Source organism: Corvus hawaiiensis, chromosome 17 (genome assembly GCF_020740725.1).
Source record: "Corvus hawaiiensis isolate bCorHaw1 chromosome 17, bCorHaw1.pri.cur, whole genome shotgun sequence".
In the NCBI taxonomy this organism is placed as follows: domain Eukaryota; kingdom Metazoa; phylum Chordata; class Aves; order Passeriformes; family Corvidae; genus Corvus; species Corvus hawaiiensis.
This window is the reverse complement of record NC_063229.1, coordinates 16,791,254-16,817,500: the sequence shown is the minus strand read 5'-3', so window position 1 is coordinate 16,817,500 and position 26,247 is coordinate 16,791,254.

Genomic DNA, 26,247 nt, shown 5'->3' with positions numbered 1-26,247 from the left:
TAAACCGAACCCTAAGCCCTAACCCCTAACAATAAACCTAACAACTAACCTTGATCCGTGACCCTAAACCCTAATCCTAACCCTAACTGAACCCTAAATCTAAGCCTAACCCTAACCCAACCCTAACCCTAAACCTAACCCTAACCCTTACCCCCAAACCCTAACCGTAGCCTCCAAACCGTAACCCTAACCCTATCATAAACCTACCCCTAACCCTAACCCCCCCAACCCTAACCCCTAGCCCTAACCCATCCTACCCCTAACCCTAACCCATGACCCTAAACCCTAACCCAACCCTAACTCTAACCCTAACGCGAACCCTAACCTGACCCTAACCCTAACCCTAACCCCCCCAACGATAACCCCTCGACCTAACGCACCCTAACCTTAACCCAACCCTAACCCTAACCCTAACCCAACCGTAAACCTAACCCGAACACTTACCCCCAAACCCTAACCCTAGACTCCAAACCGTAACCCTAACCCTCCACTAAACCCACCCCTAACCCCGAACCCTAACCCTAACCCACAAACCCTAACACAAACCCTAATGCAATCCTAGCCCAAACTCCTAACACTAAACCTAACCAATAACACTAACCCATGACCCTAAACCCTAACCCTAACCCTAACCTCCAAACCCTAACCCTAACCCTACCCTAAACCTACCTCTAACCCCTAACCCTAGCCCTAACCCAACCCTAACCCCTAACCCTAACCCTGACCCCCTGACCCCTGGCCCCTACGCTCTGGCCCCTAGGCCCCTGACCCCAAAGCCCCTGACCCCTATGCCCCTGACCCCTACGCCCCTGGCCCTACGCCCCTGGCCCCTATGCCCCTGACCCCCACGCCCCTGACCCCTATGCCCCTGGCCCTGTGCCCCTGGCCCCTACACCCCTGACCCCTGTGCCCCTGATCCCTACGCCCCTGACCCCTATGCCCCTGGCCCCTACGCCCCTGACCCTTATGCCCCTGACCCCTATGCCTCTGGCCCCTATGCCCCTGACCCCTACGCCCCTGGCCCCTGGTCCTGCACCCCTAACCCCTGGCCCCTAACCCTATGCCCCTAGCCCCTGGCGCCATGACCCTGGCCCTGCCCCCCTGGCCCCTGACCGCTGGCCCTTGGCCCCTATCCCCTGGCCCTGGCTCCTGGCCCGTGACCCTGGCTCTTACCTGTGGCCCTGACCTGTGACCCTACCCTGTGGCCCTGTCCCTAACCTGTGACTCTGGTCTGTGGCCCTAGCCCTGCCTTGTGGTGCTAGATGCTGACCTGTGGCCCTGGCCCGTGACCCTGGCCCTAACCCATGACCCTGACCTGTGCTTGTGGCCCTGGCCTGTGACTGTGCCCCTGGCCTGTGACCCTGGCCCTGCCTCCTACCCTGCACCCCTGACCCTAGCCTGTGCTCCTCACCTGTGACTGTGCTCCTGACCCTGCCTCCTACTCTGCACCTGTGCCCCTGGCCTGTGGTCCTCGTGTGCACTTCTGCCCCTAGCCTGTGGTCCTCACCTGCACCTGTGCCCCTAACCTGCGCCCCTGGCCCGTACCTGTTCTGCTGCCCTGCGACCCTAACCCTGACCTGGATACTGGACTGTGACCTGTGCCTGGACCCTGACTGGGTGCCTGGATCCTGACCTGGGCCCTACGCCTCGGGAGCCCTCAGGACGGCCCACCTGGACAGCCCTAAATGTTCACCTGGTGGGTGCATATGGGTCCCTGGAGGTAGGGTGTGGGGTTATGGGGGGGGGGGTGGGGGTGTGGCCTGGAACCTGGCCCCTGGTGCTGTCACCTGACCTGAGACCTGGCACCTGGTGCTGTCACCTGACACCTGTAGCCTAGCACCTTGCGCCGTCACCTGGCCGGACACCAGCACCTGGTGCTGTCACCTGACTGCTGAGACCACCTGGTCCCTACCTGTGTCACCTGGTCCCTGATACCTGGTATCTACTGCTGACCCCTGGCCCTACTGTGGTCATCTGTCCCCTGCTGCCTGGCTTCTACTCCTGATGGTGGTGTGTGGCACCTAATGTGGCACTGGCCGCTGGTCCTCTGCCCCCTCCACCCTATGTACAACTGTACCCCTTGGCCCCTGGACCTTACCTGCTGGTCTCTGGCCTGCGTGCGTTGTCCCTTGTGTGGTGGGTTCCTGCCGTGGTCCTGGTGCTGAGGTTCTGGCGTTGTATTGGTATTGGGGCTATAGGGTTAGGGTCCGGGCTAGGGCTGGGGCTAGGGCTGGGGCTAGGGGGCTAGGGTTAGGGGGTTGGGTTAGGGTTGGGGGTTAGGGTTGTAGTCAGGGTCAGAGTTAGGGGGCTAGGGGTTAGGGTTTGGGATTAGGGTTAGGTGGGGAGGGTGCTGGCATGGGCTCAGCATTTGGGATTATTACCTCCAGCTGTGGGGAGGGTGCTGGCATGGGCTCAGCATTTGGGATTATTACCTCCAGCTGTGGGGAGGGTGCTGGCATGGGCTCAGCATTTGGGATTATTACCTCCAGCTGTGGGGAGGGTGCTGGCATTGGCTCAGCATTTGGGATTGTTTCCTCCGGCTGTGGGGAGGGCTGCTGCCTGTGGCTGCTTTTTGGGGAGAAAGGGGTGTTGTTTGGGGTCCTGGTTAAGGTTAGGTTTAGGGAACAGGGCTTGTGTGTCATACCCCTTGTGTTTGTTGTGTAGTGTGTGATTTTTGAGCCTTTTCTCTTTATTCTCTGGCCTCTCGGCCTGTATTATGCTCTCCTGCTGCCACCCCCTTGGGCTCTTGGCCTTTATGATGTCCTCCTGGAGTCTCTCTCTGGGCTCTCGGCCTTAACTGTGTCCCCCTGCAGAGTCCCTCCTTGGCTGCCACCCTCTGTGTGTTTTTCAAACCTTTTTTGTGTGGGTGTTGTCCTTCCATGGGGACTGCGATGTTCTCCTGGTGCTGGGGGGTCTGCCTGCTGCAGCTGGGTGGGCTAAAATGGTGGCCTGAGGGGTGCTGTGGGGTGGTGCATAAATGGCGGGGAGGGGGGCCGTGCGGGGGGGGCGCCCTGAGGGGAGCCGCAATGGCGGGAAGGGGGGCCGTGAGGCGGTGGGGGCTGCCCTGAGGGGACCCGTGGGCGGCATGGGGCGGGGGGTACCCTGAGGGGACCCGCAGTGGCGGGAAGGGGTGCTGTGAGGCGGCAGGGGGCGGGGGGGTGCCTTGAGGGGACCTGTGGGCGGCAAGGGGCAGGGTGTCCCCTGAGGGGTCCCACAATGGTGGGAAGGGGTGCCGTGAGGAGGCGGGGGCTGCCCTGAGGGGATCCGCGGCCGGCAAGGGGCAGAGTGTCCCCGGAGGGGGTCCCGCAATGGCGGAACGGGTACCGCGGGCGGCGGCAGGGGTCCGTGGGGCGGCACAGGGTGGGGGATGCCCTGAGCGTACCTGCAATGGCGGCTGGGGGAGCGGCGGGCAGCAGAGAGGTGCGGTTGGCCGGCGGGGGGGGCGGCGGCAGCTCACGGGGGGCTGGCGGGTGGCTGCAGGCGCCGGCGGGTACCGGACCGCTGGACTCCGGGTGGCGGCAGGTGCAGGAGCGGCGCGGGACTGGCGGGGGGGTGGTGGAGGGGGCGGGGCTACATTATGCGCGCGCGAGAGGGGGGCGGCGCCAGGGGGGCGGGACCGCGTGACGCGCGCGGGGGGGGCTCCAGAGGGTTCTCTGTGGTGCTGTGGGGTTCTATGGGGCTCTAGAAGGTTCTACAGGGGTCTGTGGGGCTCCAGAATGTTCTATGGGGTGCTGTGGGGTTCTAGAAGATTCTGTGGGGTTCTATAGGGCTCTAGAAGACTCTGTGGGGCTCTGTGGAACTCTATAGAGCTCTGTGGGGCTCTAGAAGCCTCTATGGGGTCCCATTGGGCTCTATGGGGCTCCAGAAGGTTCTGTGGGGCGCTGCGGGGTTCTGTGGGGTCCCATTTGGTTCTATGGAGCTCTGGAAGATTCTATGGGGCTCTGTGGGGCGCTGTGGGGCTCCAAAAGGTTCTATGGAGCTCTGTGGGGTTCCAGAAGGTTGTGCAGGGCTCTGTGGGGCTCTAGAAGCTTCTATGGGGTCCCATTGAGTTCTATGGGGCTCCAGAAGATTCCGTGGGATCCCATTGGGTTCTATGGAGCCCTAGAAGATTCTATGGGGATCTATGGGGCCCTGTGGGGCTCCAGAAGGTTCTAGGAGGTTCTGTGGGGCTCTATGGAGCTCTGGAAGGTTGTATGGGGGTCTGTGGGGTTCTGTGGGGTTCCATTGTGTTCTATGGGGCTCTAGAAGGTTCTATGGGGCGCTGTGGGGCTGCTGTGGGGCACTGTGGGGCTCTAGAAGGTTCTATGGGGCTCTGTGGGGTCCTGTGGGGCTCTATGGGGCTCCAGAAAGTTCTGTGGGGCTCTGTGGAGTCCTAGAAGGTTCTGTGGGGCTCTATGGGGTTCTATGGGGCTCCAGAAAGTTCTATGAGGCGCTGTGGGGGTCTATGGGATCCCATTGGGTTCTATGGAGATCTAGAAGGTTCTGTGGGGGTTCAATGGGGTTCTACGGGGCTCTGTGGGGCTCCAGAAGCTTCTAGGAGGCCCTATTGGGTCCTATGGGGTTCTACAGAGCTCTGTGGGCTTCCAGAAGGTTCTGTGGGGTTCCGTGGGGTTCCATTGGGTTCTATGGAGCTCCGGAAGATTCTATGGGGCTCTGTGGGGTTCGATGGGGGTCTATGGGGCTCTGTGGGTCTCCAGAAGGTTCCGTGGGGTGCTGTGGGACTCTGTGGGGCTCTAGAAGGTTCTATGGGGTTCATAGAATCCCCCCAAAATAACCACAAAACCCCCCAAAAAAACCCAAAAAACCCCCCAAATAAAAACCAAACAAGCCCCGCCCAGTCCCCCTTTAGCCCCGCCCTCTCTAGGCCCTGCCTAAAACCTCCCCAAAAAAACCCCAAAAAACCTCAAAAACCCCTCAAAAAACCCAAAATCGCCCCACAATCCCCTCAGGATCCCCCAAAAAACCCCAAAACACCCAAAATTCCCCCCCAAAAAACCCCAAACCCCAAAATCCCCTCAGGACCCGTCCCAAACCCCAAAAACACTTTAAAAAAAGAAAAAAAAGAAAAAAACCCCAAGAAATAAAAAAAAAAAAACCAAAATCCCCCCAGAAACCCTATAAAGCCCCAAAATCCCCTCAGGGCCCCTCGAAAAACCTCAAATTCCCAAAAAATCCCCCCAAAGCCCCGCAATATCCAATAACAATCCCCCAAAATTCCCCAAATCACCCAAATTTCCCCAAAGTTCCCTGAATTCCATCAAAATCCCCCCACATTTCTCCAAAATTCCCCAAAATCCCCCCCCCCCCCCCAAAAACCTCTCAGGACCCAAAAAAACCCCCAAAAGCCCCTTAATCCCCCAAAATTCCTCCAAAATTCCCAAAAAAACCCCAAAATTCCACAAAATCCCCTCCGGACCTCCCAAAATTCCGAAAAAAGCCCCAAAACTCCCCCAAAATCCTCTCAGGGCCCCCAAAAAACACCCAAAACCAAGAAAGACCAAAAATCCCCTCAGGACAAAAAAAAAAAAAATACAAAAAGCCCCCAGAATTCACCAAATTCCCCCCAAAATTCCCCCAAATTTCCCCCCCCCGGTTCCTCCTCGTTCCCCGCCCCCACCCCCCCCCAAACTCTTTCAGGATCCTTCGAGCCCCCCCAAAATCCCCCCAAAATCCCCCAAATCCCCCCACAATACCCCCAAAATCCCCAAATTTCCCCAAAATGCCCCAAAATTCCCCTGGTACCTTTGCTCCGTGCACCTCCCACATCACCGCCGGGCCTCTCACGTGACCGCTATGGACGACGCTAAATGGGAGATGGCCGGGGCTAAAGGGAGAATGGGCGTGGCTAAAGAGGGCATGGGCAAGGCTACAAGGGGAGATTGCCGGGGCAAGTGGAGAATGGGAGAAGCTAAAAGGGGAATGGGCGAGGCAGAATCGTGTATGGGCAGGGCTAAAGGGGGAAAGGCCGTGGCTAAAGGCGGAATGGGCGGGGCTAAAAGCGGAATGGGCGGGGCTAAAGGCGGGATGGGCAGGGCTAAAAGGGGGGTGGGCGGGGCTAAAGGGGAGATTTCCGGGGCTAAAGGGGCCACAGGCGAGGCTAAAAGGGGAATGGGCGAGGCAGAATCGTGTATGGGCAGGGCCAAAGGGGGAAAGGCCGTGGCTAAAGGGGAAATGGGCGTGGCTAAAGGGGGAAAGGGGCGGGGTTAAACGGGGGATGGGCAGGGCTAAAGGCGGAGTGGGCGGGGCTAAAGGCGGAGTGGGCGGGGCTAAAGGCGGAATGGGCGGGTCTAAATGCGGAAGGGGCGGGGCTGAAGGTGGAATGGGCGGGGCTAGAGCGGGGATGGGCGGGGCTTGTGGGGGAATGGCCGGGGCTCTAGGGGCCATGGGCGGGGCTAAAGGGGGAATGGGCACGGCTAAAGGCGGAATGGGCGGGGCTAAAGGGGGATGGGCCGGGCTAAAGGTGGGATGGGCGGGGCTAAAGGGGAGATTGCCAGCATAATGGGGCCATGGGCAAGGCTAAAAGGGGAATGGGCGGGGCTAAATCGTGTATGGGCAGGGCTAAAGGGGGAATGGGCGTGGCTAAAGGGGGGATGGGCGTGGCTACATCGTGTATGGGAAGGGCTAAAGAGGGGTGGCCGGGGCTAAAGGGGAGATGGACGAGGCCAAAGGGGGATGGGCGGGGCTAAATTGGGGATGGGCGAGGCTGAATAGTGTATGGGCAGGGCTAAAGGGGGAATGGGCAGGGCTAATGGGGCCATGGGTGAGGCTAAAAGGGGAATGGGCGAGGCTAAATCGTGTATGGACTGGGCTGAAGACGGAATGGGTGGGGCTATAGGGGGAATGAGTGGGGCTAAAGTGGGATGGGTGGGGCTGAAAGGAGGATTGGCGGGGCTAAAGGGTGTTGGGCGGGGCTAAAGTGTCAAGGGGCGGGACTAAGTGGGGATGGGTGTGGCTAAAGGGGAAATGGGCAAGGCTAAATGGGGTATGGGGAGGGCTAAACAGGGAATGGGTGGGGCTAAAGGGGAATGGCCGGGGCTAAAGGGGGGATGGGCGTGGCTAAAGGGGGAATGGGTAGGGTTAAATGGGGAATGGGCCTGTCAGAAGGGGGAATGGGGCATGCTAAAGGGGAGATGTCCGGCCTAACGGGGAGGTGGCCGTGGTTATCTAGAACCCCATAGGACCCAATTGGACCCCATAGACTCCCATAGAACCTTCTAGATTCCCACAGAGCCCCTCAGACCATTCTGAAGCCCCAGAGAGCCCCACAGAACCCAATGGGACTCCATAGATGCCCACAGTGCCCCACAGAACCTTCTAGAACCCCACAGAACAAAATGGGACCCCACAGAACGTTGTAGAACCCCACAGAGCTCCATAGAACTCCATAGAACCTTCTGGAGCCCCACAGCGCCCCGTAGACCCCCACAAAACCCAATGGGACCCCATAGACCCCACAGACCCCGACAGAACCTTCTGGAGCCCCATAGAACCCAATGGGACGCCATAGAATTTTCTGGAGCCCCACAGCGCCCCATAGGCCCACAATGAACTCCCTAGAACCTTCTAGAGCCCCATAAGACCCAATGGGACCCCATAGAACCTTCTGGAACCCCATAGAACCCAATGGGATCCCATAGAACTTTCTGGATCACCATGGAATCCAATGGGAACCCATAGATTGTTATATAACCCCATAGAGCCCCCCAGAAGCTTCTGGAGCCCCAGAGAACCTTCTAGACCCTCATAGAACCCAATGGGGCCCCACAGAACCTTCTAGAGCCCCATGGAGCCCCATAGAACCCAATGGAACCCTGTAGAACTTTCTGGAGCCCCACAGAGCCCTATAGACCCGCAGAGAACCCAACGGGACCCCACAGAACCTTCTGGATCCCCACAGAACCTTCTGGAGGCCTACAGAACCTCACCATGCCCCATAGAACCCCACCGTACCCCACAGAACCTTCTGGAGCCCCATAGAACCCAGTGGACCCCACAGAACATTTTTAGAGCCCCATAGGACCCCACAGAGTGCCATAGACCCCCACAGGGCCCCTTAGAAACCTCTAGAGCCCCATTGAATCCCATAGAGCACCACAGAACATTCTAGGACCCCACAGAGCACCATAGAGCCCCATAGAACCTTCTAGAATCCCACAGAGCCCCACAGAACCTTCTAGAACCCCACAGAGCTGCATAGAACCCCATAGAACCTTCTAGAGCCCCATAGAACCCAATGAGGCCTCATAGAACCTTCTAAAAAAACTATAGAGCCTCACAGAACCTTCTGGAGCCGCACAGCGCCCCATAGAAGCTTCTAGAACCCCACAGAGCCCCCCAGTCCCTTCTGGAGCCCCACAGAGCCCCATAGACCTCCACAGAGCCCCACAGAACCCAATGGAGCCCCATAGAACCCAATGGAAACCCACAGAACCTTCTGGAGCCCCATAGCACCCAATATTTCTAGAACTTTCTAGAACCCCACAGAGCCCCATAGTAGCCCTACAGAGCCCCATAGAACCCCATATAATCTTCCAGAGCTCCACAGAACCCCATAGAGCCCCATAGAACCCAATGGAACCCCATTAAACCTTCTGGAGCCCCACAGCTCCCCACAGCGTACCATAGAACCGCCAGAGAATCTTCTGGAACCCCACAGAACCCAATGGGACCCCATAGAACCTTCTGGAGCCCCACAGAGCCCCATAGAACGCCACAGAACCTTCTAGAGCTTCATAAAACACAATGGGACCCCGTAGAACCTTCTGGAGCCCCATAGAGCCCCACAGTGCCCCACAGAACCTTCTAGAGTCCTACAGACCCCCATAGAACGCCACACAACCTTCTAGAACCGCATAGGACACAATGGGACCCCACAGAACTTTCTAGAACCCCACAGAGATCCATAGAATCCCACAAAAGCGTCTGGAGCCTCAAAGTGCCCTATAGATCCCCATAGAGCCCAATAGAGCCCATAGAATCTTCCAGAGCTCCATAGAACCCAATGGAGCCCCATAGAACCCAATGGGACCCCACAGAATCTTCTGGAGCCATACGGAGCCCAATGGGACACCACAGAACCCCACAGCCCCCCATAGAACCTTCTGGAGCCCCATAGAACCCAATGGGATCCCACAGAAATCTCTAGAACCTCACAGAGGTCCATAGAACACCATAGAACCTTCTGGAACACTACAGCGCCCCATAGAGCCTTATAGACCACCATAGAACTCAATGGGACCCCAGAGAATTTTCTGGAGACTCATAATGCCCCACAGGACCCAACAGAAACCCCACAGAGCCTTCTAGAACCCCATAGAACCCAATGGGACCCCATAGACTCCCACAGAACCTTCTAGATTCTAGGCATAACCCTAACCCTAATCCTAGTTTGAGCCAGGAATCGGGTACTTGGCTGTGGCGAGTTCAAAGTAGAAAGAAGAAGAGGGAGCAAGGTTTGGGCTGGGCTGTGCTTGTCATGCCTTTCGCATGGTGAGTATCCCTGGAGCTTTGTGGTTTTTCCTCCTGGCTTTGTGGTTTTCTCAACCAGAATGCGAGGCCTAACCCTACCCCTAACCGTAACCCTAGATTGAGCCAGAAATCGGGCACTGAGCTGTGGCGAGTTCCGAGAAGAAAGAAGAGGGAACACAGCTTGGGCTGTGCTGCGCTCATTTTGGCCTGCCTTTTGCATGGTGAGTGTCCCTGGGGCTCCTGGCTTTGTGGTTTTATCAACCCTAATCCTAGGCATAACCCTAACCCAAGTTTTAACCCTAGCATGAGCCAGTAATCGGGCATTCAGCTGTGGTGAGTTCCGAGGAGAAGGAGGAAAAGGGAGCAAGGTTTTGATGTGCCGTGCTTAACTTGGTGTGCCGTTCGCAGGGTCAGTGTCCCAGGAGCTCCTGGCTTTGTGGTCTACCCGACCCTAACGCTAGGCGAAATCCTAACACTACCCCCAGCTTGAGCCAGAAATCCTGCATAGGGCTGTGGTGAGTTCAGAGCAGAAAGAGGAAGAGGGAGCAAGGTTTTCATGTGCCGTGCTAAACTTGGCCTGCCTTTCGCATGGTCAGTGTCCCTGGAGCTCCTGGCTCTGTGGTTTTCTCAATCCTAACGCTAGGGGTAACCCTAACCCTAACCCGAGCTTGAGCATGAAACACGGCATTGGGCTGTGGTGAGTTCCGAAAAGAAAGAAGAAGAGGGAGCAAGGTTTCGGCGTTGCCCTGCTCAACTTGGCATGCCTTTTGTATGGTGAGTGTCCCTGGGGCTAGTGGCTTTGTGGTTTTCTCAACCCTAACCCTAGGCATAACCCTAACCCTAAACCTAGCTTGAGCTCGAAAGAGGGCAGAGGGCTGTGAGGAGTTCCGAGCAAAAAGAAGAGGGAGCAAGGTTTTGGATGCGCCGTGCTCAACTCGGCCTGCCTTTGCATGGTTACTGTCCCTGGGTCTCCTGGCTGTGTGGTTTTCTCAGTCCTAAGCCGAGGCATAACCCTAACCCTAACCCTAACTCTAACACAAGACTAAACCTAACCCTAACCTCTATCCCTAAACCTAACCCGAACCCTAGCAGAAAGAGGAAGAGGGAGCAAGCTTTTGATGTGCCCTGCTTAACTTTGCTGCCTTTCGCATGGTCACTGTCCCTGGAGCTCCTGGATTTCTGGTTTTCTCAATACTAAGCCTAGGTATAACCCTAACCCTAACCCTAACCATAACCCCTATCCCTAACCCTAACCCTAAGCCGAGCAGAAAGAGGAGAAGGGATCAAGGTTTTGATGTGCTGCGCTTAAGTCGGCCTGCCTTTCGCATGGTCAGTGTCCCTGGAGCTCCTGGCTCTGTGGTTTTTCAATCCTAATCCTAGGTGTAACCCTAACCCTAACCCTAGCTTGAGCATGAATCACGGCATTGGGCTGTGGCGAGTTCCGAAAAGAAAGAAGAAGAGGGAGCAAGGTTTCGGCGTTGCCCTGCTCAACTTGGCATGCCTTTTGTATGGTGAGTGTCCCTGGGGCTAGCGGCTTTGCGGTTTTCTAAACCATAATCCTAGGCGTAACCATAACCCTAAACCTAGTTTGAGCTCGAAAGAGGGCAGAGGGCTGGGAGGAATTCCGAGCAGAAAGAAGAAGGAGGAGCAAGGTTTTGGATGCGCCGTGCTCAACACGGCCTGCCTTTGCATGGTTAGTGCCCCTGGGTCACCTGGCTTTGTGGTTTTCTCAATCCTAAGCCTAGGCATAACCCTAACCCTAACCCTAACACATACCCTAACCCTAACCCCTAACCCTAACCCGAACCCTAGCAGAAAGAGGAGGGAGCAAGGTTTTGATGTGCTGTGCTTAAGTTGGCCTGCCTTTCGCCTGGTCAGTGTCCCTGGAGCTCCTGGCTTTGTGGTTTTTATATCCTAACCCTAGGCGTAACCCTAACCCTAACCCTAACCCTAGCTTGAGCCAGAAATCCTGCATTGGGCTGTGGTGAGTTCAGAGCAGAAAGAAGGAGAAAGGTTTCGACGTTGCCCTGCTCAACTTGGCATGCCTTTTGCATGGTGAGTGTCCCTGAGTCTCCTGGCCTTGTGGTTTTCTCAATCCTAGCCTAGGCATAACCCTAACACTAACCCAAACAACAACACAAACCCTAACCCTAACCTTACCCCTATCCCTAACCCTACCCTAAATCCCAGCACAAAGAGGAGGAGAGAGCAAGCTTTTGATGTGCCATGCTTAACTAGGCCTGCTTTTTGCATGGTCAGTGTCCCTGGAGCTCCTGGCTAAGTGGTTTTATCAATCCTAAAACAAGGTGTAACCCTAACCCCAACCCTAACCCTAATCCTAAACAGAACCCTAACCCGAACCCCTAACTCTAAACTTAACCCTAACCCATAACCCTAACCATAACCCTAACCTTAGCAGAAAGAGGAAGAGGGATCAAGCTTTTGATGTGCCGTTCTTAACTAGGCCTGCCTTTCCCACAGTCAGCGTCCCTGGGGCTCCTGGCTTTGTGGTTTCCTCAATCCGAAGCCTAGAAATAACTGTAACACAAACCATAACCCTAACCCTAACGCTATCCATGGTGTAACCCTAACACAAACACTAGACCAAACCCTAACACTAATGGCCTCACCCTAACCCAAACCGAAACCCTGACCCTAACCCTAACCCTAACCCCTAATCCCTAACCCCTGAACCCTAACCCTAACCAAACCCTAACACTAAACCTAACCCTAACCCTTAACCCTAACCTCTAACCCTAACCCAAACTATAACCCTAACACGAACCCGTAACCCCTAATTCTAACCACTAACCCTGACCCTAACCAAACCCTAACACTAAACTTAAGCCTAACCTTTAACCCTTAATCCTAACCCCTAACCCTAACCCCTGACCCTAACCCCTAACCTAAACCCGTAAAGCGTAAACCCTAAGCCCGAAACTTTCTCATAACCCCAACGCTAACGCTAACTCCTAACCCTAACCATAACCCTTCCCAACCCTAACTCTAACCCTAAGTCCTAACCCTGACCCTAACCAAACCCTAAGATTAAACCTAACCCTAACCTTTAACCCTTAATCCTAACCCCTAACTCTAACCCCTGACCCTAACCCCAACCCGAAACCCCTAACCTTAACCCGTAAACCCGAACCCCTAAACGTTCTCCTAACCCTAACTCTAACGCTAACTCCGAACCCCAACCATAACGCTTCCTAACCCTAACCCTAACACTAACCCACAGCCGGACCCTAATGGATTAACCCTAACACAAACCTAACCCTAACCCTAACGCAACCCTAACCCTAACCATTAACCCTAACCTGTAACCCTAACCCTAACTATAACCCTCACACGAAGACGTAACCCCTAATCCTAACCCCTAACCCTGACCTTAACGAAACCCAAACCCTAACTCTAACCCCTCCACTTTCTCATAACCCTACCGCTAACACTAACTCCTAACCCTAACCATAACCCTTCCCAACCCTAACCCTAACCCTAACCCCAAACCCCTAACATAAACCCGTAACACGTAAACCATAACCTGTAAACTTTCTCCTAACACTAACGCTAACTCCTAACCCTGAACATAACGATTCCTAACCCTAACTCTAACTCTAACCCTAACACCTAAGCCTAAACCGAACCCAAACCCCTAAGCCTAAACCCTAAACCCTAAATCCTAACCCTAACACAAACCCTAACTCTAACTCCCAAACCCTAACAGTAACCTCCAAACCCTAACCCTACCCTATACCTACCCCTAATCCCTAACCCTAACCCTAACCCTAACCCTAACCCGTAACCCAATCCAAGCCCTACCTTCTAACCCTAACCCTAACCCCTACCCCTAACCCTGACCTCCAAACCCTAACCCTAACCCTAACCCTACACTATACCTACCCCTAATCCCTAACCCTAACCCAATCCCTAACCCAACCCCTAACCCTAACTCTAACCCTAACCCTAACAAAATCCCTAACCCAAACCCTAACCCTAACCCAACCCTAACCCCAAACCCTAACCCTAACCCAATCCCTAACCCAAACCCTAACCCTAACCCAAACCCTAACCCTAACCCAACCCTAACCCAAACCCTAACCCTAGCCCTAATCCCTAACCCCTAGCCCTAACCCGTTACCCTAAACCCTAACCCTAAACCTAAACCCTAGCCCTAACCCTAATCCTAGTCCTAATCCTAATCCTAACCCAACCATGACCCGTGACCCTAACACGTGACCCTAACCCTAACCTGTGACCCCAACCTGTGACCCTAACCCGTGACCCCTAACCCGTGACCCTAACCCGTGACCCTAACCCGTGACCCCTAACTCATGACCCTAACCCGTGACCCTAACCTCTGATCCTAAACCTGACCCTAACCCTGACCCTAACCTGTGACCCCTAACCCTGCCTCCTACCCTGCACCCCTAACCCTAGGCTGTGCTCCTCACCTGCGCCTGCACTCCTGGCCTGCACCTGCACCCCTAATCCTAGCCTGTACTCCTACCCTGCACCTGCACCCCTGGCCTGCACCCCTGACCTGTGATCCTCCCATGCACCTGCACCCCCTAGCCCGTGGCCCTCACCTGCACCTGCACCCCTAACCTGTGCTCCTCACCTGCACCTGCACCCCTAGCATGCACCTGCGCGCCTAACCTGTGCCCCTGGCCCCTACCTGCACTGCTGCCCTGCAACCCTAACCCTGACCTGGATACTGGGCCGTGACCTGTGCCTGGACCCTGACTGGGTGCCTGGGTCCTGACCTGGACCCTATGCCTCAGAAACCCTCAGGAAAACCCACCTGGAAAACCCTAAATGTTCACCTGGCGGGTGCGTACGGATTCCTAGAGGTAGGGGGTGGGGTTATGGGAGGGGTGGGGGTGTGGCATGAGGGGCCTGAAACCTGACATCTGGCGCTGTCACCTGACACCTGTAACCTGACATCTGGCACTGTCACCTGACCTGAAACCTGACATCTGGCGCTGTCACCTGACCTGAAACCTGACACCTGGCGCTATCACCTGACACCTGTAACCTGACATCTGGCACTGTCACCTGACCTGGCACCTGATACCTGGCGCTGTCACCTGATGCCTAGCACTGATCCCTACCTGTGTCACCTGGCCCCTGATACCTGGCACCTACTGCTGACCCCTGACCCCTGCTGTGGTCATCTGGCCCCTCATACCTGGCTTCTACGCCTGATGGTGGTGTGTGGCACCTAACATGGCACTGGCTGCTGGCCCTGTGCCTCTGTGCTCCCTGCCCCTGTCCCTCTGCCCCCTCCACCCTATGTACTACTGACCACTTGGCCCCTGAACCTTACCTGCTGGTCTCTGGCCTGCGTGCGTTGTCCCTTGTGTGGCGGGCTCCTGGCGTGGTCCTGGCATTGTATTGGTATTGGGGCTATAGGGTTAGGGTCAGGGCTAGGGTTAGGGGGTTGGGGTTAGGGTTAGGGTTTGGGGTTAGGTGGGGAGGGTGCTGGCATGGGCTCAGCATTCGGGATTATTACCTCCAGCTGTGGGGAGGGTGCTGGCATGGGCTCAGCATTTGGGATTATTACCTCCAGCTGTGGGGAGGGTGCTGGCATGGGCTCAGCATTTGGGATTATTACCTCCAGCTGTGGGGAGGGTGCTGGCATGGGCTCAGCATTTGGGATTATTACCTCCAGCTGTGGGGAGGGTGCTGGCATTGGCTCAGCATTCAGGGTGATTGCCTCCAGCTGTGGGGAGGGCTGCTGCCTGTGGCTGCTTTTGGGGAGAAAGGGGTGTTGTTTGGGGTCCTGGTTAAGGTTAGGTTGTGTGTCATACCCCTTGTGTTTGTTGTGTAGTGTGTGATTTTTGAGCCCTTTCTCTTTATTCCCTGGACTCCCCCCGGGCTCTTGGCCTTTATTATGTTCTCCTGCTGCCTCCTCCTTGGGCTCTTGGCCTTTATTATGTCCCCTTGGAATGTCCCCCTGGGCTCTCGGCCTTAATTGTGTCCCCCTGCAGTGTCCCTCCTTGGCTGCCACCCTCTGTGTGTTTTTCTAACCTTTTTTGTGTGGGTGTTGTCCTTCCATGGGGGCTGCGGTGTTCTGCTGGTGCTGGGGGGTCTGCCTGCTGCGGCTGGGTGGGCTAAAATGGTGGCCTGAGGGGTGCTGTGGGGTGGTGCATAAATGGCGGGAAGGGGGGGCTTGCGGGGGGGGCGCCCTGAGGGGAGCCGCAACGGCGGGAAGGGGGGCCGTGAGGCGGGAAGGGGCGGGGGGTACCCTGAGGGGAGCCGCAATGGCGGGAAGGGGTGCCGTGAGGCGGCGGGGGCTGCCCTGAGGGGACCCGCGGGCGGCACGGGGCGGGGGATACCTTGAGGGGACCCACAATGGCGGGAGGGGGGAGCGGCGGGCGGCGGGGAGGTGCGGTGGGGCGGTTTGAGGCGGCGGAGCGGTGCGGGACGGGCGGGGGGGGCGGCGGCGGCTCACGGGGGGCTGGCGGGTGGCTGCAGGCGGCGGCGGGAGCCGGACCGGTGGGCTCCGGGTGGCGGCAGGTGCAGGAGCGGCGCCGGACTGGCGGGGGAGTGGTGCCGGGGGCAGGAAGCGCCGTGAGGGGAGAGGGGCGGGGCTGGGGCGGAGCGAGGGGCGGGGCTACATTACGCGCGCGCGCGAGGGAAGGGGGCGGAGCGGCGTGACGCGCGCGGCGGGGGCGGTGACCGGGGCGGAGCGGCGTGACGCGCGCGGCGGGGGCGGTGACCGGGGCCGGGACCGTGTGACGCGAGCCAGGGGGGCGGTGACCGGGGGCGGGGGGGCGTGACACGGGCCAGGGGGGGCGTGACGCATGTGTGTGGGGTGGGAGCCTGTGATGAATGGGGGGTAGAGCTTAGGATGAGTGAAAGGTGTGGGTGGTGTGTGTGCGCACCGAAAAATTGGCTAATTAACTAATTACCCAATTATCTAATTCAGTTAGTGCTCCAGATGGGATATATTAGATTTGACAAGGAAATTCAACTCATTTCCTTGTCAGAGAATAGTCAAAAACACCAGTGAGCAATGGCTCCTGTACCTGAAGGGAGCCTACAAGAAAGATGAGGAGAGACTGTAAGAGTGGAGTGACAGTGACCCACAAAGACCGTGCTGTACCCGGGCCCGTGCGTGGTCCTGGCACTTTTCCTGCATTCTGATTTTCTGTTCAGAAGTCACTATGTGACCAAATCTCTGGGTCTGGCTAAACGGTGTTTAGTGCAGAACTGATGCGATGGTCACTCGGAATCGCCCAGAGCAGGAGCCAACTTGCAACTCTGGTGAAACTCAAGTGACACCAGCTGAGGCACACGCTCCAGATAACACACTGTGGGTGTGCCAGGGTCAGGGGCAAATGGTCAGGGCTTACCTTCTCCTGGTTTGAGGCCGGGTTTGGCAGCAACACAACATTCCAGTGCAGGATCAGTGCCAAAGGGAAGGGCTGCACAGATGCCCTGAGCCCGTCTCTGCATCAGCAGCAGTGGGTGGGTGGACCTCACCTATTTCCAGATTCAAATCCATTTGTTTGTCACTCCTGCTAGTTTCTAGGCTCTGAAAGCTCATTTCAGCTGTTGAGTGACAGCACTAGCTGGTCCGTGGATTTAAGGAAGCAGACAGTCTTTGGGAATGTGTGTTGCCATTTGTCCAACAAAAGGGGCACGGGGGACAGGAGGAGGACAGGTGTTAGGGACCGAGTCCAGAGAGCTGGCCGCATAAACGACATGTACACCGATACGATTAAGCATCCTTCTCCCCTTATTGTTCAACTATGCCAACTTATATCTACTTTTGCAAAGATTTATGCTCAGTCCCTCTAGATGGCCTCTAATCATAGGGGGAGCCAGGCAGCTGTATACCTTGCCAAGGACTCTCAGGGCTGCCTGCAGTCAGGGGCCTGTTTGCTTTTCCTCAGCAACCCTGCGTTGTCCAATCTTTCCAGGGGTATCATATGCCCTTGTTCCATAAGGAATCCCTCTACAGACAGGGAGTTGTCACCGGCCCCGTGCTCATGGGCTGCAGGGGACACCTGCACTGAGGAGGAAATGGAAATGGGAAAGAGGGAAATGCAACCGGATGGGACGCACCTCTGGCACCACATTTCCTCTTCTTCCTGCTGTCCTGGTAAACGCCAAGTAAATCCAGTGCCTCAGACCTCACATCCCTGAACGCCAGGAGAGCCGGTGTTTTACCCAGATCCCAGTGCCCTGCACGGCTGCGCTGACACGAGCGCAGGCCGATCGCTCCGCCCAGCACCATCCCTCATTTGCCTCCCACGGCTCCCCAAGCGGCCCCAAACCACCCCAGCGTGTCTGTGCCGGGGCCAGGGCCTGCCCCGAGCCCGACCAGAGGCTGTCACCCAGCCCTGCACCAGCTCCCACCCCTGGCAGAGCTGGGAATGCACTGAGAGCTCGGCTCCCCGGGCTCCCCAGCACCCAAACTGCTCCTCAGACACACAAAAATGCCCAACCTGCCCCTCTGGGCACAGCCAAACACCACAATTCCATCATCCCCAAGGAACTCTGGCACTTGCCTCTTCACCTCTGCCCATTTCCAGTAGCCGGGGCTAGGACCGGCCTGTCAGAAAGAGCATTCCCTAGGCAGTTCATCCCAGCCCAGAGGAGAAGAGGAGCCTGTCCCTGACCCACACCACGGGCAGGACAAGGGGGGCCCTAGCTGGCTTTGCCTACTCCAACACCAAAGCTCTTGGTCCCAAAGATGGGGCGAGTTCAGTGGTTTTTTCCTGTCCTGAAAGAGAGCAGAAAAGGGAAGTTAATCCCACTGTGGAATCCAAGACTCCTGCATTTCATATTTCTGCTCTGATTGCTCACTGTGGAGTTTTATCCATGGAAAAAAAAGGAGAATGACACCATATCAAATAAAAAGTGCCCTTTTCCAGCATTTTTATTCCAGGCATTAAAAGGATGCTCATTTCTCTTCTAGCATTGTTTCCCTCATTTTAGGAGAATCGTTTTCATCCCAGACCCCACTCGTCAGTTGTTCGATCCTCTGGCACTGGATTTGGACAAAAGAAGGGACGCACCTGGACTGCAGGAAATCACTGAGAGAAAACCCTTCCAAAACCTGACAGAGAAAAACAACAGGAGATGCAGGAAGACACATCCCTCATTTGCACGTCTGGAATGCTTTTCTAAAGACTTCTCTGCATCTGAATGCTCCTTTGCTCTTGGCTTTCTTCACAAGAATGCATTTGCTGCTAAACACGTCTCAGACCCTTATTTGATCGGGATAAGGTGGGATGGAGATGAAGACTCCCACAGGGAATAGCCAGGGAGATGCAGGGCCTGGGAACATCAAGGACGGAGAAGAGAAGGAACAGGGATTGTTTTTCTTGTTTAGAGCCAGCAGTGCTGTGAGCTTGGAGAACACACGGCACTGCAGGGATCCAGGGCAGGAGCGGGATAACTCCGGGATAAGGGGAATCTGCTCCCACTCCAGGGCTGTGCCAGTGAAGGAGGGGAATTTTTTAGTGCCTTCATTGCACACAAAAACCAAACCCAGCACCACCGAGCTGGACTTCCGTGAGCTGCAACACAAAGCGGCCCCTGGCCTTTGGGGGAACACAACCTCCCCGAGTCACGGAGCCAGGGGATGACACTTGGGAATGATCCTTGCTGCCTGCAGGCAAATCAGATGAGGGAGCCACAGGAGCTCTGGGGTTTCCTGCTCTTCCTGCAACGCCATCGGTCCAGACCAGGAGACCTTTCCTGGAACAGATCTTCCCTGTAAAGGGAGCTGCACCAAAGCTCAAGCCCTCATTTAGAGAGCCTTGGAAAAGCAAAGGTGAGAGGGGATTACCTGGAGCCCCAGGGGACCGAGGTGAAGGCGATGAAGAAGCACACAGCAAAGTGCTTCCACTGCTTCTCACTCCAGCAAGGGGAACACCCCTGGAGTTTCATGTCCAGCGTCGCTCCCAAGCCCCACCGGTGAACCCATACGTACTCCAGGACTGATCTCCTTCAAACTTCCAGCAGCACAGACCCACCGGGAGGAACTGCAATCCAAGGACACACATCAGCAACCGTCTTCCTGCTTGCCGCTCTCTCCACATTTTCCCTTTCCAGTGGGATGCAGGTGCCACCCCCCAGAGGCAGGAGAACTGCCTTGCAATCCGCTACAAAACCTGCCTGGAAAGCCCAGGATGCCCGGAGCCAGCAGCCATTTCTCCTGGAGCGCCTGCTGACAGGCATTTGAAGCCTGCTGTGCCTCACAGCTGCTTTTCTGCCAAGGGCATTCCCATCTTTTCTTTTTTAGCCCAAATAAAAGTTTGCAAAGCTGAGTTTTGTGAGAAGTGCTTCATATTTGGATGATTCTTAACTTGGAGTTTCCCTTGGCACCAAAATCAGGGGCTCACCTTTTGCTTGGAGCTTGGCTGAAGTCCTCAGCAATGCCAGGGAATGTGGCCATTGGAGGCTTTGGGCAGATTTGGCTCATCTGCCTTTTTAGGCTTTGTTTCTTTCTCTCAGCCTTCCCACTGGATTGTGGCCTCCGAGGAATACGTAAAATCCCATTCCATTCCTGTTCTTTCGGACAATTTTTTGTACCGTTCCTGTACAAAACGAGGCCCCCTGTTCGATGCTTTTCCCCACCGTTCCCCGGCAGTTTTATCTGCCAGTGCATTCCCTGCGTTGCTTGGGCTCTTCCCAGGTCTCTGAGCTCCTTCACAAGGCAGGAGATCGATTTGGCCCAGGAACTAAACCCTCCCGAGGAATTGTCTGATGCCATCTCCACATTTGACAGCTGATCCTTGTGCTCAAAGGATCCCTCTTTCTTCCCTTCAGCCAATTCCAAGGCTCGCTGCCCCCAGCTGGGATCAGTCCCCAGTCTGATCCCTGCAGTCTTCCCTGCTGGGATCCTGCTCAGGAATCCATGGGCTACAAATGTAAGAATTAATTCTTCCCACCCCTGCCCAGTTCTAATTCCAAAGGATTTGGTGTCTGCCTTACCCAGCTGGAGCCTGCTTCCAACTCTGTTCTTGCTACTTCTGCTGCTTTCCATTTCCCAGGAATTCCACTGACGGAGCGACAGCGTTTTCCAGCTCCTCCAGGATTCCCTCTGTTGCGTTTGGGTGCTGGAAGGATATCAAAACCAGGGTCTCTGGGGCTTTACTATCAGGAAATTACATCCCCGGATTTCTCCATTTCCAAATATTATCTCTTCCCAACAAAGCACTGGGCATCCAAGGAATTCAGAAAGTGATGGGCTGACCACTGCTTACTCCTCTGGAATGTCAGAGCTTGGAAAAAAAGGGCAGTTGAGGCTTCTCCTGGTGCTGCCCGTGAGGTGCATTTTACTTAACAGCCCCTTCCCATGTCTTTCCCTGTATCCACCAAAAATCCACCCGTTCATTCCCCAGCTGCTTGCTTCCTCCCTCTTTCCCTGTATCCAACAGAATTTTAACAGGTGAATAATCCCCTCTGGAAGAGCACCTTTCATTCCAAACCTAAGAACAAACGAATCACTTTCCTTCGACCATCCTTATTAGGATTGCACTGAGAGCAGGGGATGGAAAATGATCCTCTCCTGGTCCCTGCTGGATTCCCGGAGCAGGGATTCTTTCCCGCCCCTGCGGTGCCCTCCTCCCTCTCCTGCCCACACCGCACCCTTTCCAGGCTTTGTTCCACAGCTTTTGCCTCCAGGCCTCAGATCCTTTCGTTCTCCAGGAGCTCCCAGCAGCTCCACAGCCTTTCCTCTCCCATCCTGATCATTTCTCCAAGAATGGAGCTCCGCATTTCAATTGCCTTCTCTTTTCTCTGACAATTCCCACCAATGCAGACCTAAAGCTGACACAAGGAACACTCGGTGCCCACAAATCCAAACCCAGACCCGGCCATCCCTAAACCAGCAACTCCCGGACAATTTGCGTTCATTCCAACCTAACACTGAGGACTCACCCAATCCTTCAAAATTCCCAAGAAATATCCCGTTGCCTTCACAGCTCCCAGGGGATTCTGCTTTGCGCTCACACGGATTTGGGACTTCCCTGAAAAAAACCGTGCAGGGCACGCTGGAATCCCCGATCCCGTGAATCCGGGGAGCGTTAAAAGCTCGGTCCAGCCTGGGCCCCTGGAAATTTTTGCCAAATATCCCCCAAGTCCTCGGGATAACAGAACTCTCTGGTACTGCATTTCTGGCGTTGTAAAGCCTGGAATTACTTTATTCCTAGTGCTGGGCTCTGCATATGGCCGAGAAAATCCCGGCCTCCACACAGACCCAGATTCCAAACTTTTTGATACATTTCAGCAAACCGAGAAATTCACCTTCCCTGCTTCTTCTTAAGGGCATCCTTCTCTTCCCTTACCCGGCGGGCTCTCTCCCACTGGGGGTGGGTTTTCCCCTTCCTGTGCTAATTAGTCCCTACTTCAAGGAGGTTTAGGTACCTTTCTTCCCTGCGAGGGATTTCTTAACACAGCTACCGAGGCTTTGGGAGTCTTCTTTATCTCCTACTTTCTGGAAAAACACCCTGTGATCCACAAATGCCACAATCCAGACGCCCAACTTCAACAAGACATCCTTTTTACCTAAAAACACTCACTCTCAACTCTTAGATCTTTTCAAGTTTTACCCCCGCAAAATTCCTCTATCTTTCCACCACTGAATTCCTCAGTCCTGCTTCCAAGGATTTCTTGAATACCACGGGGCTTTTCTCAACATTTACCCCCACCACCTTCCCTACGTGCCCACTGCTCATCACCTCATTTTTCCCTCAATGTGTTCGTTCTCCACCCCAGAGAGTTTGTCAAGTGTTGCCTCCAAAATGTTCCCCATCTGTCCACTACTGAGTTCCCCATTTTGCCTCCAAAATATTCCTTCTGTCCCCTCCAGATTGCATCCACTTTTACCCCCAACATTTTACTTCCTCTACAATATTGATCAAACCTTTTCCACCCCAAAAATGTGCACTCTCTCCCTTAAACAGCACCTCAGCTTTTCCCTCAAAAATGCCCCAGAGAGAAACTCAGATTCAGCCCCCAAACTCCCATTTTCCTACACAAACAGTTCTTGTGGCCCTTCTCAATTCCCCCAGGCTTTCAGCTAAAGGAAGAACTGGAAGCCTATTCCCTCATCTCCGCCCCTGTTTTGCTTTCCCAGAAAACCTTGTGATCCCACACTTTCTCCAAGAGATCTGCTGGGAGTACTGGAAGGTTTGCTCTCTCAGAGCGCCAGGGGGGTTTACAGCACTTGTTCCTCTGCATCTTTACCCTTTTATCAGGTTTCCCCTGGAACGGTGTTGTGGGAGAAGCTTGGAATTACCAGAAATGGATCAGGTTCACATTTTTGCCCCACCAGTTTTTATCTGGTTTGAAATTCCTGGAATTACCCTCAAATGTGCCCTAGAACACTGCTGTGAGAGGATCAATGAGAAGAACAGCCTGAAAGCAGAAAACCACCTCCAGCAGCAGCCAGAATGATCCCATTTCTCTTCTTACCTGGTCCTGCCAGAGCTCCCAACAGCCATTCCCATTCCGAAACAAGAGCTATGGAAGGCATTCCTGCTGTCCGTGAGGGTGAGGTGGCAGTTCTGGATGGTCTTTGCTGTGGAACCAGACAACAAACAGAGTGTAAATGATCTTGGTGTGGCCCCTTCCAAGCCAAACCAGCCCGTGATTCCATGCGTGGATCAGCACCTGTCCCAGCTCCATTCCAGAAACCTCCTCCCACTAACCCAGAACTTTCCTTTTTCTGCTCAACATCAGGGATTTGCTGCCGAGTGCCCCGGGCAGGGGACGCCTCAGCCTTCCCTGGGACCGCAGCATTCCCTGCGCTGCCTCAGCACTCCCTGCGCTGCTGTTCCACGCCGATCCCGTGGTCCAGCGCCTGTGCGGGCTGCAGTGCCGGGCTCTCCCCACAAGGCGGCAGCACCGGGAGCGAGCAGCCCCGGCCGGTCCCGCTGGCTCGGGGCAGCTGCGCCTTGAACCCGCCCTGAGCCGGCGGGGCCGTGAACACAGCGGGCACAAACCCCACCGGTGCCCTTTATTTCACCCTCAGAGGCACAGGATCGCAGCATTTCGTGGGCTGGAAGGGACCCACAGGGAGCATCGAGTCCAAATCCTGGCCCTGCACCCCAAGAATCCCACCCTGTGCCCGAGAGCCTTGTCCAGACCCAAACTCTTCCCCCAAGATCCTGAAAACACAGAGGGGCTGGGAGAAGGATGACCATGGAGGATTTCTTAGATAGATCTCCTTGTACGATCGTTATATAATATTATTAGATAGTCCAGGAACCCATCCCTGTGCCTGGACACCCATCCCTGGGCCGGGGCAGCCATCCCTGGGCCGGAATACCGATCCCCCGCGGCCCCCACCGTCCGCTCGGGGCTGTCCCCATTCCCCGCTCACCTCCGAGCCCGGAGCACCCGCCCCGGTGCCCCCGGCCCGGCAGCGCTGCTCCCCGGGCTCCCCGCCATTGCCGCTCCCGGCGAAGAAGGGCGGAAGTCACCGGGACCGCACCAATGTGGCGATTGCGTCAGTGGCTATTCGACCTTCTCAAGATGGTGGCCGGAAGGACCCCGCTCCGTCTATTCGGCTGCCTGAATGCTCCCGCCTGCCCCAGGCGCCGCTGACCCCACAGGCGGCGTCCGCATAGCAGGAAACGCCACAGAAAATTGCGTGCAAGCTCTGGGCTGGCGTCGGCGTCGCGTTCAGGCAGCCGAATAGACGCAGCTTGGGGGGGGGGGGGGGGGGGGGGGGGGGGCTTCCCTGCCGCCATATTGAGAAGGTCAGAAAACAGCGTACACGATCTCCATCTTTAGTGTGGCGGTGACGAAACTTCCGCCCTTCGCCGCCCTCTTGGGTGCTGGCAGAAGCCACTTCCGGTCGGGCCGCCATCTTTAGTGTGGCAGTGACGAAACTTCCGGCTTCTCGTCGCCATCTTGGGTGCTGGCAGAAGTCACTTCCGGTCGAGCCGCCATCTTTAATGTGGTACACTTAAGGGCCCCCGCCGCTCCTCACAAGGGCGTCTATTCGGCTGCCTGAATCCGGCCCGGACTCCGACGCCGGCCCCGCGCTTTCCGCGCGATTTTCCGCGGTGCTTCCCGGTGCGAGGACACGGCTGGTGGGGTCAGCGGCACCGGAGGCGGGCGACGGCCGCGCGACCGGCGGCAGGCATCGGCAGGGACACCTCTCGCAGGGGCCTAGTGCGTCCGCCATCTTGAGTGTGGCGGAAGTGTAAACCACCCTCTGCAAGGTCCTGGCAGGTCCTAATAAAAACGTCACTTAACGCCGTCCCGAGAGCGCGGAACTGCGCCTTCCTTTCCGAGCCGCCCCCTTGAGAGCGGCACGCGGGCAGCTCGATTCCGACCGTGCCCGCCCGGTGCCCCCCGCCCGGGTCGCGCTGTGACCGCGCCTCTGCTGCCCGGCAAAACCGGCCCCGCCCCCCGCGCTGTCATTCCTCGCGGTCGCCGCCCCGCACGGCGCCCACTCCTTTCCATAGCTGTGGCCCCGCTCACGCACGGCCGTGTCCCTCGGCGCTCCGAACCGTCCTTCGCCCCTCCCCTCCGCTGACAGACCCAGCCCCGCTCGCTCCCGCTCCTTGCCCTTGCCACGCTCGGCAGCCACCGAGGCCGCCGCCCTCTCGGCTCAGCCGGCACCGGGCGGCAGCAGCGCCGGGGCGCCGTGTCGGGGGCGGCAGTGCCGCGCTCTCGCCACCAGGCGGCAGCAGCGCCGCCCAGCTCAGCCCGGGGGCAGGGACAGAGCAGAGGCAAAAGCCGCCTCTGGGCGCTCTGCAGCTCCTGCAGCCCGAGCGTCTCGGCTCCTGGGGCCAGGCACTTGCTTCTTTCCTTCCTACAGAAAAACGCCGGCTCGTTATTCGCAAAACTTGCTGATCTCTATTCCCAGCTTCTTATATTCCTGTATGCGACAGAGTAGAGAGAGAGGGCTGGCTCATTTCAAAATGAATTTACATCTAAATCAGTAGCACTTGCCTATAGATGTAAAAGTGAAGAACTTAACAGGTTTTAGTATTCTGCACACATCCCTCGCTGGGAGGAATGGTAAAAAGTTAAAAACGAATGAAATGTAAAAAGTAGAAACTTAGAAACAAAGTTACAACAGCAGAAATTTAGAAACAAACAAAGAGGTAAAATACAAGAAACAAACAAATTTCCAAAGGTCGAAAGTTAAAAACAAACAAAGTTAGAAACAAAAAAAAAAATTAGAAACAAAATTAGAAAGGTAGAAATTTAGAAACAAACTCAGAAAGGCAAGTGTTGAGCCTTTGACAGGGTACCCTTCCTTCTCGGACCAGGGTGAAAGAGCAGAGGAGGCTGCTGTTCTGCTGAGTTCTTTATTTCACGGTCTCACAGCTGTCTTGAAGGCAGAGTTCGAATGGGGTTACATGATAAAGCCAAGCAGCAGCAGCAGGCAACACCAGCTTCTTCTATATGCTCCATACACTATATTTTTTCTTACAGAAGTGTGGATTATATTTGTTAATTGACCAATAAGATTAACACACCATTCTAGTTTTCTTTTCCTTAACCCATCCTGGTCTAATTCTAACAGTCGTAAGCCTCACACAAGTGTTACATCTGTATTACACAGATTTGCATATACAGTTTCTATCAGCTCTTACTGTTTATGTGAACACTCCATCTAAAAAATGTTAACGGTGTAATTCTATCTAGATTTTGTCTAAAGTAAAGAATTCTGTGAAAAGGTAACACTGCTGCAGCAAGAGCTGTGTTTAAGATCTCTCCTACAGCTTTTTCATGTTTAAGGCACTTAGCATCTATTTCTGCTAAAAGTTAAAAATCTGTATTTCTATTTCA